This window comes from Panthera leo, chromosome B4, assembly GCF_018350215.1.
Source record: "Panthera leo isolate Ple1 chromosome B4, P.leo_Ple1_pat1.1, whole genome shotgun sequence".
Taxonomy (NCBI): Eukaryota; Metazoa; Chordata; class Mammalia; order Carnivora; family Felidae; genus Panthera; species Panthera leo.
Window position 1 is genome coordinate 3,329,680 of NC_056685.1, and position 21,231 is coordinate 3,350,910.

Below are 21,231 nucleotides of genomic sequence, written 5' to 3' on the forward strand. Positions count from 1 at the left end.
AAACACAGAATTATTTATGGTAAACGTATCCTTTTTTTTTTGATGGTGGCTTTTCTTTTTTTTTTTTTAATATGAAATTTATTGTCAAATTCGTTTCCATACAACACCCAGTGCTCATCCCAACAGGTGCCTTCCTCGATGCCCATCACCCACTTTCCCCCCTCCCCTCACCCCCCATCAACCCTGTTTGTTCTCAGTTTTTAAGAATCTCTTATGGTTTGGCTCCCTCCCTCTCTAACTGTTTTTTTTTTTCTTTTTTTCCTTCCCCTCCCCCATGGTCTTCTGTTAAGTTTCTCCGGATCCACATAAGAGTGAAAACATATGGCATCTGTCTTTCTCTGTATGACTGAAGTCTTGCTTAAGGGCATCGATGGTTTCTTCGCTGATAAATACAACAACAAACTCTATAGTTATCTTTCCTAGTTGTCTCTGCAAACTGAAAGACTGCTAGCCAGTCTCTGTTCTGAAACTTTTTCTGTTCCCATACTCTGGAACTCTCTGCTCCCTCTCTGGTATTCCACAGTTTCGGTCATCCTTGGAATCCTTTTCCCCTGCTCCCCCCAGAGAGTTAGAGCTCCCTAGGTGATCTCCTCACACATTTTCCCAGGTGAATCTTTCCCAGCGCTATACTTTTGTCACCAACTGTTTCCATGGAAACACTCGAGAACAGGCTGGTCTGTAAGGAGTCACACGGGAGATAGCCCGCAGATTTATGCTGTGTCGAGGTCCTTTGCTCTTCCGGTAACACTCTGCAAACATCGCAACGGCCCAAACAACTGGATGTTTTATGGGGAAAATGATTTTTCTGTTTCCATGTTTCTGCTCCTGTTGGTTCAGTAATAAATATGAGACCTTTTGTTTGAAAAAGAAAATGAACTCCTCCCTCTAGTGCCCGGTGAAATTTATCTTGAAATTTATCCCGTACCCGTGTCTATTTTTTTTTCAGAATCGCCTACCATCTACCCAACTGCTTAGTCCAGAGACCCCAGAACTATTCTTGCCCTCTTTCTCCCCTCAAGCTCCATATAACAATTGACCATGAAATCCTCTCAAAATGACCATGGCTATATCTCTTGAATCCTCTATTTCTCTCTTTGCTGATTTCATATTATGGTTTATTCTTCCATCATTCTTGTCCGTTCCGTGGAAACAGCCTAACTGACCTCTTTGCCCAAGGTTAAATATTATACTCACCAGAGCGTCTTTCTAATCAACCATGCATTTGATTATGTCTCTCCCCCATTCAAACATTTCAATGCTTCCAGGATCTTTCTTCAAGATAAAATCCAAATTACTTATGGGGCGCCTGGGTGGCTCAGTTGGTTAAGCATCCGACTGTTGATCTCAGCTCAGGTCTTGATCTCAGGGTCACGAGTTCAAACCCCACGTTGGGCTCCATGCTGGGCATGAAGAAAGAAAGTCCAAATTACTTAGCAAGTTAGTCAAGGTGTTACTGATCTAGGCCCTGCTGAGCTCGCCTCTCCCCCGTCTCTAAGCCCTCACCCAAGAGGGGGTCCTTATGCACCACAAGCCTCTGGCATCTAGACTGTGAATTTAAGACTTCCTCTGTGCAGAAACGTTCTTCCAGCTTCTTAGGTTTGTTTCAACTAGATACCTCCTTTTTTAAAATTCCAGACTGCTGTACAATGTCATCACCTCCAGGAAGATCTCTCTGCTGTCCCTATTTCCTTTTTGAAACAGCCAGCCATCCCGTGAGCTTTTCAACCCACTTTTCATACTAGACCATAGCGCTAATCAGGTTGGACTCTCATCACCCATTTTCTTACGTGGCTATTGGAGCGAATACCCCCACTCAGGTTACAGATGGTAAGGTCTGTCAAGACAAGACAAGCACTTTATTTGACTTATGCACCAGCTGCCCTAACACAGAGGATGGTGTATGGTGTGCCTTCCATAAATGCTTGTTCAGTAAATGCATGAATGAATGAGTAGAAATATTTTAACCTTCAGGAAAGAAACCTGAAAGTCTGTAAAGCTTTAAAGGAAGACTGTTACTGGCTATCTATGTCAACAGATGAGTGGAAACTTGGCAGAGGGAAAAAAAAAAATCAGTGTGTCCTCTTTACCCACATTAACTCCTGTTGATGAAGAAGTTTTAAGAGAAAACCAACATAATCATTTGCTTAGGATTTCTCCCCTAATAGCTCAAAATACCTGAAATGGGCAGAGGAGTGATCGTGTCTAAGTATGTTGCTTAATACATTACTATTACGTAGAATAAATATCCTTAGTGTAGGCACAAAAGACAGAGTAGCTATATCCAACAAATACTTCAATCATTTTCTGTCCATAATTTGACAGCTTTGCTTTATTGCATTTTGCATCCAATACTGCTGATGCAATGTATGTGTGTGTGTATGTACTTATTTATTTTAGTGATTTTTTTTCAGTCTTGAATATTTTAGTAACTCCTTTTAATCTAGGTTATGTGAAAGGCAAGCACGTGTCTAGATGTGGGTCTTTTAATTGAATAGTTTGGTATTTTTGTGGGTCTCCTGGTCTACAAGCTTGTGTTCTTTAGGCTTGAAAAATACTGTTGGGGCACCTGGGCGGCTTAGTTGATTAAGCATCCCAACTCTTGATTTCGGCTCGGGTCATGATCTTCCGGTCATGAGGTTGAGTCCCGTGTGGAGCCCCTCATCAAGTGTGGAGACTACTTACGATTCTCTTTCTCTCTCTCTCTCTCTCTCTCTCTCTCATTCTCTCTCTGCGCCCCTCCCCCACTTGCACTCCCTCTCTCTCAAAAAATAAGAATAAATTTAAAAAAAGAAAAATATTGTTTTGTTTTTATAACTTCTAGTATTTACTTTTCTTTGGTTAAAATGATTTATTTTATTATTTGTTTGTTTTATCTTTCCTGGACTCATCTATTTTATCTATGCCTGTCATTTTCTTCATCTTCCTATTTTTCTCAATTAACTTTCAGACTCCTGTAAAAAACTGTCTTGACATTTTGAAATTGTACCATCAATATCATACAGGAAGTAGGATTTATGGGAGGAGAAGGAAGGTTGAAACAATGACAATGCCTCGCATAATATCTTTATCAATAATGCTGATTGGATTAAATGTGCAGGAAGGAGAGTCATAAAGGAGCTTCAATGAATAGGGAGGAAGGACAATTAATTATCCATCCCAGCGACACCAGTGAACATTGATTGGGCACTCACCAATAGAGGTGTTGCTGATCCGGGATGAATAAGGCTTTGCCCTTGACCTCCAGCACTGAAAGTGAGAAACATTTATTTTACCCTGCCATCTTCTGTCATATTAAAACAATCCCAGGCTTTCAAAAGAGCTCTTCATTAAATTATAATGTAAAAACATTGTTTTACTCCTAAAAATCTTACAGTCACTACCCATCCCTATAATCCCCCAGAATATTTATCACCAGCCAGTCAGGTGATAAAGGACTGTGTCTCTTCATTTGCTCCTGGTGCATGAGACCTCATTCACAGAGATCTACAAGCACTGGGCATTCACACACCCGAGAGCTGGCAGACCACGTCATTCTTGCCATACATTGAATGTAGCTGTCCCTTTTCCAGTCGTCACTCATTAGAACCAATAATCTCTGTTAATTGGGGACTCCATGAACTGCAATGTTCTTAATCTTCAGAGTTAAATCATTTTCCCAAATCCTTCATTTCTCATAACAATCTTGTCACTGTTAAGAACAAAAATTCATTTGAAGATGTGGTTGGCTTTATGAAGTGAGTCGTGAGTAGGGCAGCCTCCCAGCTAGCGAGCAGAAGAGGTGCATAAAACTCAAGATTTTCATAGGAAAGAGGGTGGGGCAAGAAGTTACTATTAGCCAAAGAAAAGTAAGTTTTCGGCGAGGGGGAGAGGCAGGAGGTCTACAGTGCCAGTGACCTCATCCTCCTTTGGTGGGGGTTGGGGAGGATGGTGAGGGCCCAGACGACGACAGAGTACCTCAAGGTACAGACGGCCAAGTTCCCAGGTGGCCAGTTAGGTCTACATTCCTGGAGGAGGTTGAAACTGCAGTTAGAGTGGGCAGAAAGGCCCAGTCTGGTTACTTGAGCTAGCACGAGTGACTCCATTTTGGGCCTGTGGTTTTCTTCCCGCTTTTTACTTTAGCTGCATTCTCAAACAGGTGATGGGCGTGACAGAAAAGAAGACCACCCCCTTCCACCCTCAGAAGGTGCTTCTTTTCGTCCCGTCCCCATGAAACAGAGGGAACACTGGGCAAAAAGACACGCATCTAACGTACAAGAATACATAAGTATTAAACTATTATATAACATAATATTATATAATATACAATATATAATGAAGTAAGACCTTAATATCAAACTCAAAAGCGTGCCACAGCAGACTTTTGCTTAAAAGTCTGTTAGACTCGGAAACCAGCCTATGAAATAAATATTACAGCTCTACCGCTCTCAGCCGTGTACCCACGTCTCAGGAATTCACTCACAAGCGGAAGGAACACCAATATAAAACTGTGAGGGAAATGTTTACCTTGAAAGCATAATGAAGTTGGAAACAGTATAAATACCCATCAACATAGAGACTATAAAATACAGGGGCGCCTGGGTGGCTCAGTCGGTTAAGCGGCTGACTTCGGCTCAGGTCATGATCTCGCGGTCCTGAGTTCGAGCCCCGCGTCGGGCTCTGTGCTGACAGCTTAGAGCCTGGAGCCTGTTTCAGATTCTGTGTCTCCCTCTCTCTGACCCTCCCCCGTTCATGCTCTGTCTCTCTCTGTCTCAAAAATAAATAAACGTTAAAAAAAAATTTTTTTTTAAAAAGAAAAAAGAAAATAAAATACACTAGATTTATCTGCCCGACACACACACTTCAGACGCTGGTCAAAGGTCCAGGTTGTCACCTGTGCTTCTGACCGACGGGACTGTGGACCGGAGGCTCCCACGACCCCCTCCTTGGGTTCATTTAATTCAATAGTGGCTCACAAGCCCAAAGAAACGTTTCGCTTACCAGATCGCCGGCTTATCCTGAAAGGATACAGCTAGGGAACGGGCCAGATGGAAGAAGCGTGTGGGATGAGGTATGGCCAGAGCACATGGAACTCACATCCTTTTCAGGGGACCTGTCTCGCCCCCAATCTCCACGTGTTCACCAGCCTGGAAGCTCTCCGAAGCCCTTCCTTTGGTGTTTTATGGAGGCCTCATTACCTCGGCATGCTTGATTACATCATCGACCTTGGTGATGGATTCAACCTCCACCGAGGTCTGAGGGGGTGGGACTGAAAGTTCCAATCACCTGGTCCGTTCCCCTGGCAACCAGCCCCAACCTCTGAAGGGGTCCGAAAGTCACTGCATTAACCTAACAAAAGGCACCTTGATTGCTCTGATCCCTTAGGAAATTCCGAGGGATTTTGGATACATGGTCTTGTAGAGTCTGACGCATTGAATTGAAAGGGTATTCATGATCTTTTATAAGAAAGAGTCAGGTTCCAAACAGTAAGCAAAATAAGATTGTGTGGTAAAACCAGGTAAGGGGGAAAACAATGGAAAGCCTGGTAGGATCTGTGAATATGGTTAACACCGCATGGTGAGTTGTTTTCTGTTTTTTTCCTTTTATTTTTTTCACTGATATGAAAATATGTATCTTGTAGCTAGTCAAAAATATGTAAACATCTATAGTTTACAAGATAAAATGCAGAGGCCTGGGGGCTTGGGGCACAGCCCTGGATGGGACCTGGATGCTTGGGTCCTGCTTCTAACTCAGCTGCCTAGATGTTTAGGGAAATCATTCAACCACGTGAGCCTGAGTTTCTCCGCCTTCAAAATAAATACGTTTTAAACTTCAGTAATGGCTGTAAAATTTGCATCGATGGATGCTTTAAACCTCTGTTTCTCATTCTATTATCTACCCACCTAGACTACACTGTCCAAACACATTGTCAAAGGCTCAAACGCACCTTGCACAACATGTCTTCCCGGAAGGTGCCATTGGCGACTTCTTGGCAGCCAGGGCTCCTCCTCCGCAACCCCCGATGCCTCTGCATTTCATTGTGTAAACTAGAGGAGTTTAAATATTTTTGACTATCTCCAAGGTACTGCACACACTTCCAGGTTTACATACGGAAAATGTGGGGCAAAGGTGGGTGGCCACCTGCTGGTGGACAGTGAAGGTCAAACAGACGGCTGTCTTGGGGTCAGTCACGGGCGGGATCTTACTGGCTGGGGACAGTCCTTGCCGCGTGAGCGGGCACTTTAGTTCCATCAGGGGCTGCTTTGCCTACAGTATCTTCCTTCTGAGCCCAGGGACCAGCTGGAAAGACCCCAACTAGACAGTCTGTGGCCAAAGTGGAGGCAGCTGAAGTCCTCTTTCAGAGAGGGCGTCCTGGAGACCAGCTTCCCTGGAGGAGGGCGGGTCTGGGGAGGCTCAGCAGGTGCAGGTGGGCGGAACGAACCGGGACACAGACTCAGCCAGGAGGCCACGGCAGCAATCTGGGCACGAAGGACTGAGCACAGGATGCGTCCACAGCACCAGGCGGGATGGTGACCCCAGGCCCCTGGATACGACGCTCGGGCGGGCGGTGTGCAAGCGGGGAATCCTCCAGACTGCTGCTTCTGAGCTCCTGGGGCGCACAGAGGTTACTTCATCCTCCACCCTGAGTTGTCCTGATCCTTGCTGCACGCGTCTGTTTTCACTGTCCTCCTCACCGGGAACGAAGGGTCTGGGATACACCCAGGCTTTCAGGAAATGAGATGAACAAACATGGGGGGAGTGAGAATGTTCTCCCAAACAGGAATACGGCTTTAACCCAGTTTGATTTTCAGGAGTGACGCTTAGGTTATTATGTAAACTAAAAGCTTTTTTACTTTCACCCTGGGAGAGTAATAAAAAATAATCCATTTGGCCAAGAAGCATGGTGGCCCCTGAAGCCCGAAGCTCACGACAAGGACCAGAGCCGCAGGCAAACTTCTAAATACCGGCTCGGGCCCACGGGGCTGATGGAAACAAGGCCTCTTCCTGGGTATTGTTTCGTGGGATTGGCCGCAGTTTCGAATTTTGTGCGTCTCATTATCAGCACAATGTTCTACGTTTACCCCCCAGTAAATATTTTTGCAAGATAATATTTAACGATAAGGATATTTTGTTCACTAGACTTTTCCCCCATCGACAACTGGAGGTTGACCTCTAACTTGGCGAAAGCTGAACAAACAGTGGTGGACGATATTCTCACCTGTCACTTCTGGGATGCCTTCCTTTTTTAAATCTGGAATGAAAGGGTTTCCTCTACCCATCCCCCCAGCGCTCCCCCGGAAAAAAATAAAAAGCGTACCCAAATGGAAGCTTCTGACTAATACTCTCTTTTCTTCCTTTTCTGAAATGAGTAGGATGCTGGCCTCTCCCTCGGGCGTGAGTGCAGACAGGATTTGTGACCCTGCAGGAGTATGTGACACGCCATCACGGGCGATCTGAATTCCCCACCTTTCGCGCACTGTCTCTTCTCCTTTCCTTCCCCAACAATTCCTCTGGAAGGGACACTCTGATGAGTGACAGCTTCTGTGTCGCAGCCGCACCTGGGGGATCGGGGGATCGCTGGCGAGGCAGGAGGCCTCAGGCGCCATGAGATGCCCCACAATGCGGTCCTGGTCACATCCCTGCTCCCGGCCTCAGTTTCCTGGGTGTAAAACGAGGAATCTGGAATTACACTCTTTTCTTTTTTAAGGGAGAAGACGAGATGGTATGGTGACTATGGAATCCTCCCCATTTTTAAAAGTTATTATTTTTTAATTGTTTAAAATGTTTATTTATTATTGAGAGAGAGAGAGAGAGAGCATGACAGAGCGTGAGCAGGGGAGGGGCAGACAGAGAGGGAGACACAGAATCCGAAGCAGGCTCCAGGCTCCGAGCTGTCAGCACAGAGCCCGATGCGGGGCTCGAACCCACGAACCGCGACATCCTGACCTGAGCCGAAGTCGGACGCTCAACCAACAGAGCCGCCCCGGTGCCCCTGAACGATACGATTCTGACGGTCGACGACTCACGGAAGATAGGAGGCAACAGCTGGCAGCAGAAGTGTTAGCCGAGATACAGAATGCACAGGCTGGTTCCAGGAGCTAATGCTCTGTCCTCAGCTGACATCACCTTATGGAAACTAATACGGACCAACGAGTACAACGTAGAAAACAGTCCAGAGCGAGCCCTTGCTGACGGCGGGCCGGCTGCCCGCCGCTGTGTGTTCCTACAGAATAAAGAACCTGTCAGAGGCATGCGGCCTCCTCCCCTGCCCAGAGTGTCTGTTTGCTAAACACCGTGAGGCCCCAGGAAGACCCAGAGAGGAGTTTACGGCTCAGACCGGCTCAGACGCGGCAGCTGTGGGGGGCGTTTCTGGTTGGTTTCCTTCGATTTGCGGGGATTGGACTGCCCATCAGGTAGGATGTACGTTCAAGGCCACACGCTATGGAGGAAGAAATGTGCCCAAAGTGGCTCCGTGACTATTTTTAAAGTCACAGCTAATAATTTACCGTCTGACGCCCTGGGGCTCGCCTGGCTCTAAAAATAGTTGTTCCCGAGCTTGTGGACAGGGCCAGGGGAACACGGTGGACGGCCGGAGAGCCACATCGAGTAAAACCTGAACCATCAGGAAACGCACGACTAAATTGAATCCAGACACCCGAGATTTGATTTCTAAAAGACGGATGTGACAGTTGATTTCCCATTAATTAGATTTGTAAAGATGTTTTAAGGATATAAATAAAGTGGTAGCCAACTGGACACATCCTCTGGGCTTAAGACTGAGTCTAAAATTGTGTTACCTCACCTCTTCGCCGCGGCTCAGCGACGTCAGAGAGCCTATTAAAGCCAATGGCCCACTTAGGGCTGACAGCTGACCCTCGGCCCAGCCGGCAGCCCCGAGATGGGGTCGGGGCCCCCCAAGGGACCGGCTCAGCCACAAGCCGTCTTGACATTTGGGACTCTACCGATGGAAGGGTGCGGAAGGAAACAGAAAGACTGGCCTTTCTTTGTCCCCAGTGCAAATCATAGATTGTTTGGCCCTTGTCCAAGGACTGAAAACAGCTCTCTCCAAGTACTTTTTTGATAGCTGATATTTAACAAAGGAACTAAAATTTCTTTGTGTGTTTGGGCTTGAATTTTTTTTTCAGACTCTCTTCTTCTTCTTCTTCTTCTTCTTCTTCTTCTTCTTCTCCTCCTTCTTCTTTTTTAATGTTAATTTATTTTTGTGAGAGAGACAGAGCACAAGCAGGGAAGGGGCAGACAGAGAGGGAGACACAGAATCCGAAGCAGGCTCCAGGCTCTGAGCTGTCAGCACAGAGCCCGGCGTGGGGCTCGAACTCACGGACCACGAGATCATGGCCTGAGCCGAAGTCGGATGCTCAACGGGCTGAACCATTCAGGTGCCCCTGGGCTTGAATTTTTAAGGAATATTTGACTAATGTCTGTATGCTGAGAACTTGGTATGATTAATACAGGAGAAGTAGTTCTAAAAGGGGAGTTCAAGCTCAATGTTTCTTTTCTATTTTTGCTACTGTTTCTTTGGCTTCTTTCGGGCTAATTTTTGGTCACATTATTATGCTTCTGTATCAATACATCTGACCGCCTATCTCCCCTTCTGTCTGTCTGTGTTAGGATTGAAAAATTAAATAGGGAGTTCTCAAGCTGCCAGTGGATTGCTTCACTCACATTCCTATTAAGATACTTTAAATTCTCAGCTACGTGAAATAGAGTAGTTAACCTAAACATACAGTGAATGTCCAATCCTTGTAGCAAGATATTAAAAGGAGGGTATGGGTGGAGAGAAAGAGAGAGAGAGAGAGAGAGAGAGAGAGAGAGAGAGAGAGAAAACATGGGTGGTTGAATTGACACAGCTATACAAAGTCTTTATCCCTAAACATGAGAGAGAAAGCTTTCTGTGCGTCTGTTATTTTCTCTGCCTCAAACTTAGCTCAGGCTGCAGGTACCTATAGAAATCACAATCCCATAGAGGCAATGGTTTCTGATAAAGAAAACATACTTCTCTCTCTCTCTCTCTCTTTCTCTCTCTCTGTCTCTCTCTCACACACACACACACACACACACACACACACACACACACACGGGGACCAACTCCCACCACCCAGGGGTGAAACTGAGGCCTCTGGTTGGAATCCAGTGTTGTGGGAACCTTGACCCGGAAGGAGAGGGTGACTGGGGCACAGGCTGGCCTGGTTTGTTATGCTGCTCGGCTGAAGTTTACTTCCTGGAGCTGGGTTCCTTTCGATATCTGAGATAAGTCATAATAGCCAGGCTGCAAAGCTTTCAGATAAGAAGCTCACGGAATCCAATGCTGTTTCAAGCATTTCTGTGGGTTTTCATTCACACGGAGAAAACTGGGGACACAAATCAGTGTTATCAGGCCATATTGGAGCAAAGAATGTGATGTCACATTGCTCGATTTTATAAGAAAACCCTGCACGAGTCTTACATCGAAACTAAGCTGGGGGCCAAGTGCTTTATCAGGTCTGTTTTAGGACTGCAAATACCATATTTAACTGAGTTAACACCATGTAGGGGACTAAGGAAAATAGGTACTGTGAGTCGTATAATATTTAAAATGGTTTTGAGTGGGAGAGCTTGAAAAGATAATAGCAATCAGCTATTGTGGAGGAAGACGACTGACAACTATTGATTTTCTCGTACAAGGACAAATTTCTCCATTGTAGAATATTCCAGTCCCGTTATTCCCTGATTTCTATTAATCAATAATAAATTTGGTGCAGGGTAAGACAATTTTAGGCGTTATTTTAGAATATGCTTTTTTTCATTAAATTCCTTCACATAAGTCTTTTTCATAAAAAAACAGTATTTTCCAGGGGCGCCTGGGTGGCTCAGTTGGTTGAGCATCCGACTTTGGCTCAGGTCACGATCTCACGGCTCGTGGGTTCAAGCTTCGCATCAGGCTCTGTGCTGACAGCTCAGAGCCTGGAGCCTGCTTCAGATTCTCTCTCTCTCTCTCTCTCTCTCTCTCTGTCCCTCCCCTGCTCACACTCAGTCTCTGTCTCTGTCTCTCTCTCTCTCAAAAATAAATAAGCACTAAAAAAATTATTTTCCATTGTAAGAAACTAATATCAGGAAATGTTTCTCACCTCAGTTAAAATAACACAGAACGTCTTCCTTAAGATTCGTCTCCCTTGTAAAAGATTTCAGAAATCTTAGAATATGTAAATCTCTTAAAAATAAGTCTTACATCTTCTTGAATTTGATCTCACCTTTTTACCCTTGATCTGAATAGAAACTCGTTCTGAACCATACAACGAACAACAACAATTTAAGAACCAGAGCTCTTAGGCTAAGTTTCGGTTTCAGGGGTTTGAATTGACCAGTTTTCTCAAGAATACCTCACTGTGGTCTGAGACATACATGCAACTGGAAAGAGGCAGAAAGTGACCCAGAAAACTGACTTTAAGGCAGGACTCGGGAGAGAAGTCCCCATGTATCGATATTATATGGGAACCAGGGCTGCAGGTGAAGACAAAATTGTAGCGAAAGGGGGACTAGTTTCTTGGAGAAAATCCTGTCCACCACCCTGGGCCTCGGAAAGGATGGGGCAGCTCCTGGGCCAGGCATCATCATCTCAGCACCTGGTACCCAGTGGCCCTGATGCAGGACCATCTACCTGCAGCCACAATGCAAGGGTCCTGTGAGATGCTCCAGAGGGTACTTTTAGACGGTACTTGTGTCATTTACGCGAAAGTTCTCACCACCAGGTGGTCTGGATGACAAAAACCATTCCGAGGACTCAAGAGAACCAACTGTTTTAAAGTCAATTTCTTGTGAGGATTTTCTTCCAGGTATTCTGAAGAGAGAAGAAGTTAGCCCATAAAACAGCCCAGGGGTGAGGGGCAAGCCAACAATGGTGCTCTTGGGTTGTTTTGTATTGTTTTAAGAGAAGAAGAAAAACCTTAAGAGAGAAGAAGAAGAAGAAGACTTAGGGCAAAGGGTCACGCAACATGATCAGATCCCGGGAAAGACTACAGCCTTCGTGGGCAGAGTCCTGAGAGCCTAGTGGGCAGTTGAAGACTCTCTTGCACAGTCTCGGAACAGAGGAAAGAAAACTTTCTGGGGTGAGCTGTGTGCTCGGGCTACATGGCGGTGGCATGTAAGGAGAGAGGACTGTCCAGTCTCCTCCTGCCGTGCAAACAACTGTCGGAATATTTGCCACCAACGCATTCTGTGTTTCAGATGGGGCCTCTGTCCTCACCGCTCAAACCAGTGGTTCTCAGCGGGGGGTGATGGGGGCCCGTCTCGCTGCCCCCACCGGGGGACACTGCACAGCGTCTGGAGACATTCGGGTTGTCACAACCCCGGGGGGGTGGCGTGCTACTGGCATCTAGTGAGTCCGGGCCAGGGATGAGTCTGAACCTGAACAGTGCCCGGGGTAGCCCCCCACGACAGAGAATTATCTGGGCTGAAGTGTCCATAGAAAACAGTCTAAACTATTCACAGTGAAGGGGGTCTGAAATTTATGTATGTGATCCGTGAATTCTTTCATGCATATAAGAAATGTTTATCTATATCTATGTATCTCTATCTCTATCTGTATCCATATCTATAACCCTAGTCATAGGGTCTTAAATGAATCTTACCATTGTATGAAATCACTCACTGCTCTGGAGTTAAGTCAGATCTTATAAAGCAATATTTTCTTGACTAAGTTAAAAAGCTGTTTTTCCTTAATTTCTATTAATGTTTATTTACTTTGAAAGAAAGAAAGAGAGAGAGAGAGCGTGAACAGGGCAAGGGGAGAGAGAGAGCGAGAGAGAGAGAATCCCAAGAAGCCTCCATACTGCCAGCATAGAGCCTGATGCGGGGCTCAAAGTCACAAACTTTGAGATCATGACCTGAGTCAAAACCAAGAATCCGACGCTCAACCGACTGAGCCACTCAGGTGCCCCTGTTTTTCCTTAAAAATGACGAGGAAGACAATGCTGTGATATAAAGCTGACCTTCCGATTTGCAGAGAAAGACCATACCAATGCAGTCAGTGTCCCAGCTCCGTGAGAGCCTCTCTAAGCCTCAGTTTCCCCGTCCGTAACAGTGTGATAAAAACAGCATCTAGTTCAGAGTTTCCCAGAGTGTGAAACAGTATAAAACAGTCATCTTAGTGTCTTGTGCACAATAAACCCTGAATAAATACTTGCTATTATTTTACCGTTTTGGGCATTGTACCTGAGTTATTGCGTGGAGACAAATTTAAATTCAGAGTGACTAACAAAAGTAATACGTCAAAGTAGGATCTTTGGAGTTGGTTAATATAAAGAAGTAAAATCAAATAAATTCATGATTAGAGTTATTTTTTTCTAGCCCTGGTTCCCAGCCGCGAAGTGAGTGAAGGCGGCATCTGTGGATAGAACTCCACCTGGAGGGGCAGGAGAGGGTCTGAAAATTATCCTTCATCTTGGGGAAGAACCCACTTCACATCGAGCAGACTGAGATCTTCAGGAAGGACGGCCTGTGAACCAGCCAACAACCACTAACCCACATTCTCCATGAAACCTAAGTGCCTTCGTGAGTGTTTCTGAGGACAGGGCACTCGCTTGTATGAACAGTCTTATTTTCTCGTAGAATTCGAAATTTAAAAATGGCCTCGCCAAGCTTTCTTGTCTGTGATTCATGCAAGGACGCTCCCAGAAGCTAACCAATCGTCCTGGCCGGTTGAGTCAGATGTTACCTTCCTGCCTGCAGGTGAAAAGGAACCACCAGCCTTCCCATCACCTTCTGTCCGGAGAGGGACCCACTGAGGCTGACTCAACTGAGATTTGCCCAACAGCATTGTGTGAGCTCAGACACCCGGGCTGCTGGGTGATTCAGTCAGGCAGTTGGCAACCATCACTGTCTGAATTCTCACATGCGGAGGGTGGGGGGTGGGGGTGGTGGTGGTGGTCCCTGTCTGGTGTGTGGAAAGGAGACATCCACACTACACACACAATGGGGTCGCTCATCTGTAGTCATCACTGTGGAAACACTCAGGGGTGGGGTGAAGTTTTATTTTCCTTAGGACCTTGGACAGCTTCCCCCTGGGGTTGCCCCCAAACCAACAGCCGTGTGATGAGGTCACTAATTTAACAGAAAGGACACATATCTTTCGTGAAGGGTCATGAATTAAACAGTACAGCTAAGCTCCTGAAGATCCTCAGAAAGCCTAGTGATGGAAGTTCCCCGGGTTCTGTTTACCTGGATAATGTCTAAGTCCTGCTCTTTAGATAGGCAGACAGACACAAGGACAAACGGACGGACAGAACCCTGGCCTAGGCTGCAGCCGCAGGGCCTCCACCCATGGCCATTGCCAACAACTCAGGGGATCCGCAGTTCCCGGACAACCACCATTTCCTTCTGTAACAACAGTCCTTCAGGCTTCTGGCATTTTGGATTTAAAATGTGATGCCGGGGGCACCTGACTGGTCAGTCAGTGGAGCATCCGACTCTTGACTTCAGCTCAGGTCATGATCTCGTGGTTTGTGGGTTTGAGCCCCACGTCGGGCTCTGTGCTGACAGCTCAGAGCCTGGAGCTTGCTTCCGATTCTGTGTCTCCCTCTCTCTCTCTGCCTTCCCTGGTTTGTGTGCTCTCTCTCTCTCTCTTAATGATAAATAAACGTTTATTTTTTTATTTATTTTAATGTTTATTTATTTTTGAGAGGGAGACAGACAGACAGAGTGAAAGCGGGGAAGAAACAGAGAGAGAGGAAGACACAGAATCAGAAGCAGACTCCAGGCTCTGAGCTGTCAGCACAGAGCCCGATATGGGACTAGAATCCATGAACCTCGAGATCATGACCTGAGCCGAAGTCGGACACTTAACAGACCGAGCCACCCAGGCGCCCCAAAATAAATAAACATTAAGAAAAGAATAAAGTACTGAGGTACCTGGGTGGCTCAGTCGGTTAAGCGTCCCACTCTTGATTTCAGCTCAGGTCACGATCTCGTGGTTTGTGGGTTTGAGCCCCACGTCGGGCTCTGCTGACAGTGTGGAACCTGTTTGGCATTCTTTTTCTCCCTCTCTCTCTGTTCCTCCTCTGCCGGTGCTCTCTCTCTCTCTCCCTCCGTCTGTTTTAAAATACACAAATAAACTTAAAACAATAATAATAAAGGGCTGGTGCTGTTTGGGGAAGTAGGGACGTGTGAGAAGAAAGTGTCCCGCTTACTCAAAAGCAGATAACGAAGGACGGCTACGACCTCAAGGTTTTGTAAGGGAGCATCTTGCATAGGTTCCTGCTTACAGCCGAGCAGACATCGCCAGCAAAGAGTGGAGAATTAAAGAATGTCACATACACTCTGAAAACAGGGAATGTCTTCCAGTGTTAAGTGCTTCCCGGGGGCCTGGGTCTGTCCCATGGCCGGTGGACATCGTTTTGCTGAAAGGACCTAAATCCGAGGCGTCCTCGCTCAGGGGCCCCGGAGCCCCGTGTCCCCGTGTCCGCTCAGAGGTAGCCCCATTGCACGCAGGAAAGGGATACATCCCTGCGTTTTTCTGCCGTCACTGGGGCAGGCCTGGCCGGGCAGCCCGCTCCGTCTCTGGGTCTGACCAGAAGCGCCGGCCCCCGATCCCCTCACTCCTTCTCTATCCCTGCAGATCAGCTCCCACACGGGGGGAAGTGGAGTCAAGAAATGCGGAGGGGAGGCCGGGTTTTGAGCCAGCACCCCAGGAGGACGGAAAAGAAACACTGGTGCCCGGCCTTTACTGAAGCTGTTTGTTTTCTTTATTTCAGCCAACGGTGCTGTCCCACGTGGTCTCTGAACCTTTGAGCAAACGGAATCATCTGGAAAGCGTGACGGGTAAGAACGCTGAGATGGAGAGAGAGAAGCCGCTGGCCTTCAGGCACAGGAACAGCCAGGCGTCCTCTCAGGACCGGTCTCCGCTGCGTCCTTCCACCTCGCAGGTAAACGCCTCCCTGCACGGGCTCTTTCTGGGCGCTCAGGACTGCTGTGGGGCCGCGGCCAAGTCTTGCCCACCACACCTGTGTTACACACATCCACGCACATTCCTCCGGCTAAGCAGCTGCTTTTGTGCGGGAAGGTGGGAGGAAGGGTGCCCGAGAGCAAATGGATCCTAGCGGCACCCTGCACGGCCAGGCCGGGGCCGCCGCGTGAGTTCGGAAGGTTGTGTCCCCTGTGTGTTGAACGCCTGACCCCCAAGGCGACGGTGCCAGCAGGTGGGGTCTGTGGGAGGTCATTCGGTCGTGAGGGTGCGGCCCCCATGATGGGATCAGCGTCCTTATGAAAGAGACCCCGGGGAGGCCCCTCGCCCCTGCCGCAGGTGAAGACCCAGCGAGAAGACATCTGGGGACCCGGAAGCGGGGTCTCACCACACACCAAATGTACAAGTGCCTTGAACTTGGACATCCAGCCTCCAGAACCGTGGGGAATAAATGTCTGTGGTTGATAAGCTGCCCGGTCTGTGGTGTTTGTTACAGCCACTGGGAGGGACAGAGAGAAAGTTCCTTGTGTGTTTTAAGGCCTTACTGACACAATCTTAATTAACGATGGTTTGAGGTCCTCGAGGGGTTCCACAGGAGAGCACGGTGGGTCCCTGCACCCCTGAATCTTGTGTTTGATTTTGGAATGAGGGGAAAACCTCACAGTCACTTCTGAAGCTCGTGGTTTCTCATCCTTAGCAGTAAGTGGAGACTCTAAAAAGCACAGTAATAACTCATCCCGAGAATCTCTTCTCAGAACTTAGGCAACAAAATGGTGTCCCATTCCAGGAGGCCTTCCCTGTCCCCACCCGGGCCTGGCACCAGGTCAGGCCTCCTGCAGCCCGTGTCGTGTGCTTAAAACAGCAAACCGTGCTCACTGGGGCCTCCGTGACGTATTTATATTATCGCAACCGAGGTTCATTTACGAGAGAAGTACGACTATTTCCGGATGAAAAGCGAGGTCAAAATGCCTTGCCCAGGGCCAGGACCCAAGCCCAGGTCCCGACACAGCCAGCTTCCAGGCTCGGAGCAGCACAGACATGGACATTGCCTCAAAGACATCAAGAACCTCCCGGTGAGACTTGGAAGGAAGCGGGTACGATCCATGCAAGCCTGTTCCTCCTTCGGCCCCCCACCCCGGGCCCCTACTCTTTCTGGGGCTGAGATGCTGTGTGCATCGCACCCCCACCCATCCGAGGTGGGGAAGGTCTGGGCGCTGGGTTGCTGCGCAGTCCCCTGGGTGCCGGGGCCCATGCCCTCCCCTGGCTCGTTCCCCAGGCATCAGACCCAGGATGCACCCGGCAGCCTGGACATGGTTTTGAGATGCAAATATCAGGCAGGGCAAGGCTCTGTGGCCAGATGACAGAGCTAACATTTCATGATTTTTTTTCTCCTGGTCCTTATCCATAATTGAGACAACGAGTATGTTCTAGATAATTCTCAGAATGCCCCTGAGTGGCCACAAATGTCCTCTCACACTTTTGACATGTGCACGGCCACGGGACGTGGCTAGTCATGACGAGGGCTCGAGGGAGTGTGTCCAGCTCAGGCAGGGGAGGCCGGCAAGATTCCTACCCGCCACCTCTGTGCCCAGGACACCTTTCTTCTGAAACACTTTCACACTTAACTAAGGAATTGGGGCTAAATTATTATTAGCATTAAGGAGAACACTGAAGGCTGCCGATGATTGCTCTGGCCTCAAGTTTTAATCTCTGAGCCAAAGGCCTTGGGTGACTTTCAAGTTCCCCCTGAGTCTTCTGATTTTTACACTGGTTCAAAACCACAGTTCCATGCACAGTTGAAATGGCATCTTCCCCCGTCCATGACTTCTGCATTTGGTGCCAAGTTCTGGGCTACGTGTGCGGGCACGGGGATGGATGATCATGGCGGTCTCTGCAAGGGCTACACTGTGCGAAGCTCGCCTCTACCTTGGAGAGGGCTCCTCAGAACAGATTAGAATCCTCCATCCGGACGGAGGGCAGAGGTGGGCACGCAGAGATGCGAGAGGCTGTTCTCTCGTGGGGCCCTCGACACAGGAAATGAAAGAGGGAACCAATGTTTTCCACCAAGTTAGAGCAGAACCGAAAGTCTGCAAATAAAAATTACGGATCCTTCCTCACATTCCCCCCCCCGCACAAGCTGCACGAAAACATGCGATTCTGTAAGAGCCTTGCCTTTTTTCAAGAGCTCGCGAGTCATCTTGGTTTCTGTCTCCTGATTTAGATTTGACTTGGAAAACAATAAAACAAAATAGTAAAAACACCGCATTCCCCTGCTCTGCACGTGAAACACTGGAAAGGCATTTCTCCTGCTCTGGGGTGCTCCGCCAGACCCGACCTACCTGTGCTCAGCTTGACCTTCTCTCCTGGATGTTTGGGAAAGCAGAGAAAGTCCTATGACCCTGACCTTTGGTTTTCTTTCTGGACTACACATTCGGGGCTTTCTAACAAAGTAAATTGAGATAAAACCGTCATCAACTGCGGAAAGGAAGGCTAGGCAGAAAATAAGTTATTCATATGTATTAAGTATTATTTAATTTGTTAAAGACCAAATGGGCTGGACAAAAGATTGCAAGCCAAGGTGATCTGCGCAAGGTTTCTGCTCCAGCTGTGCACGCCTTTCACCCCTTGGATTTTTGCTTTTGATTTGCTGAATTCCCCAAAGTTAGAAAACAGGACATACACACACACCCACAACTTTTTGCACATCCTTGGGAGTCTAGCTTTTGATCCGTACCCCTCCCCCCAAAACATTAGAAGGCCAGATGTGTATGGTTTTTCGCACTTTGGGGAAAAAAAGGGAACGGGCCATTGTTACCAGCCTTCAGAATTCTCTTTAATGCTAATAATTAAGCTCGAATTCCTTACGAGGTAACACCATGCTCCAGCCTTGGTTCTTGGGAAACATTTGGAGAGCTCATCCCTGGACTTGTATATAACCTTCCCAGCGACCTGCTGGTTGGGGCTGACAGGTTTGTTTTTCTTTCCATTGAGGTCACGACCAGTAGGTAGATTTCAAATGAGGAGAAATTTGCAAACCCAGGCTTTTATGTTGTGAACGGTGCTGTGTAAAATGTTACCATGTCAACATAGTTTAAGAAGCATTCGTTACTTATGAAGCCTAGGAGAGCTTACGCAATACTCCTTTACATTTGTTTGCGGATTTTATTGTTTTTAATGGGGAGTACTTGAAGCAAACGTCCTGTCACTCAGGACTTAGCCAAGGCATGTGTGTGTGGCAGCCGGATAGATTGAAGCCTGAGAATCCGTAGGCACGTCATAAGCTGTCTTGAAAATGAGGATCATAGTTTCTTTATTGGATTAACTCTGCGGGATAAAATAACATTAGAGAATACTACTTAAGCTAATATAAAATTACCCCAAAAATAATTATTCTGAGAATAAATTATTCTGGCCAATAGTCCTCAGCAAGGCGAAAGCACGGTCCCTGTCACTTCTGCACCTGACAACACCGAATCTACGACAGTGTGGCACCTGACAGACGCTGTCCTCCACGGCGGTCCCCTGGCCATCCCTTTCTGTACCCCCAGAAAAGTAAATTCCCTACATTTGGACAGAATGGAATCCGTATTTGCCAAATACGTATTTTATATGATCCCCGTTAGGTTTTTTGTTGTTTTGTTTTGTTGTCCCCATGAAGGTTTGAGAAGAAGACACAGTCCTTTTTACACAGCTATTGTCCCAAAGGCTCAGAGAGGTCGGGTGGCTTGGCCACAGCCGGCCGGAGCAGATGTGCTAGGCAGGACTCAGACTCGGTGCCCAGCCCCACCGCACGCTGGGACTCCACGCAGCCTCCCACGGGATAAGTCATGGCCGACGAGCCAGTTTTTCAAGGGCACACCTCGCATTTCTTCGGGGAGTCTCGCCCGGGCCTCTGTCTGTCAGGTTAAGGGTTCAGCTCCTCTGTGTGCACATGCCTAGGAGATTAAGTCCGGTGAAGTGTGTCAGGCTTGACAGATTTTCCCAGCCCAGAAAGGATGGGCGGGAAAGTGCAGACTCTCGCTCGACTGCCTCACCCCAGGTGCCCAAGTTCTGAGTCACGGGCGGTCCGTGGGGTGCAAGCCCGGGAAAACTGAGTCACCGTCGCTTCCTCCGCTGTCCTGCAGAGATTGCTGCCTCTTGATGAGGGGACATCCACCCACCGGCCCCCCCCCCGAGCCTCACAAACACCCAAGTTGTTCTGGTCCCTTTGTACACGATGTTACCGCTCGGGACCGAGCCAGGAACTGAAGCAGAAAAGGCTCGCTGGGTGTTGAGTGCCGGCCGGGAAGTGAACTTGTCCCCTCCCACGTCTGTCTGGGAGCCATTCTGGGCTCCCGGGTTCCGAGAGGCACACGTCCCACGTCCCCCAGTTTAGACATCACAGGTGGAGGCTCCCAGGGTTTAAGTGACTTCACAACTCCCAGAGCTGGTCATCGACTGCAGCTCTGATGGATTCCTTCTTGTAACCTACGGCCTGTTCAGAGACTTGTCCCCAAGGGCGCTGGACTCGTCCTGTCACTCCTTTTATTGCACTTGGAGGAATGGGATGGAAGGATGGGCAGCCAGTGTGGGCCACTGAGCCGGGAAGGGACGCGTCCAGAATGCAAAAGGGACATTTCACCAAGGTAATGACCCTCCTGTTCATTTTTTTAATGTTTACTCATTTTTGAGACAGAGACAGAGAGACAGAGCACGAGCAAGGGAGGGACAGAGAGAGAGGGAGACGCAGAACCCGAAGCAGGCTCCAGGCTCCGAGTTGTCAGCACAGAGCCCGACGCGGGACTCGAACCCACGAACCGTGAGGTCATGACCTGAGCCGTGCCCTCCTGTTCCTTTTGTAGAGACGAGCACTGTTGGTGATGGGGGCACGCTGACAATTATCGCTGCATGTGTCCTGTGGCCGCTGTTCTGAGGCTGCTTTGCGCCGACGTTCTCCCCATCCCGGGACCGCCGTGAACGCGAGCCTTCGGGATGACGGTGTTGCGTGCGGACACTGAACTCCGTGCTCCCGAGCTGCCGTGTCCTAACAAGGCGGCCGCCGGTGAGTTCACCCAGCGCCTAGTAACGTCATCATCTTAGTGGCGTTGGTCCGCCCGGGACACCTGTTGTCTTCATGAGAAAAGAGCTCCCAGATGGTAAAAACTTGACTGACCGTTAAGCACAGATGAGCCTTATCTCGGCGGTGTGCGCCCCGCGGTGAGGCGGGAGGCAGACGTGCTTTGTGGTCCCAACGAGTCCCCACCTTGGCCCTTATGGGCCCCACCGGTACGAGCCGAAGCTGAGGGAGGTGGAGAGGCCGC

At 48.2% G+C, this 21,231-nt stretch overlaps 1 long non-coding RNA gene across 1 annotated transcript; it reads left to right on the forward strand.

Annotated features, from left to right (window-relative positions):
* The first annotated feature begins 5,311 nt into the window (after positions 1 to 5,311).
* Positions 5,312 to 16,371, forward strand: LOC122225488. Its single transcript, XR_006205206.1, has 4 exons — positions 5,312 to 5,553; positions 13,321 to 13,524; positions 15,723 to 15,893; positions 16,271 to 16,371. It is a non-coding gene; the product is annotated as an uncharacterized LOC122225488 (long non-coding RNA).
* Positions 16,372 to 21,231: the final 4,860 nt, after the last annotated feature.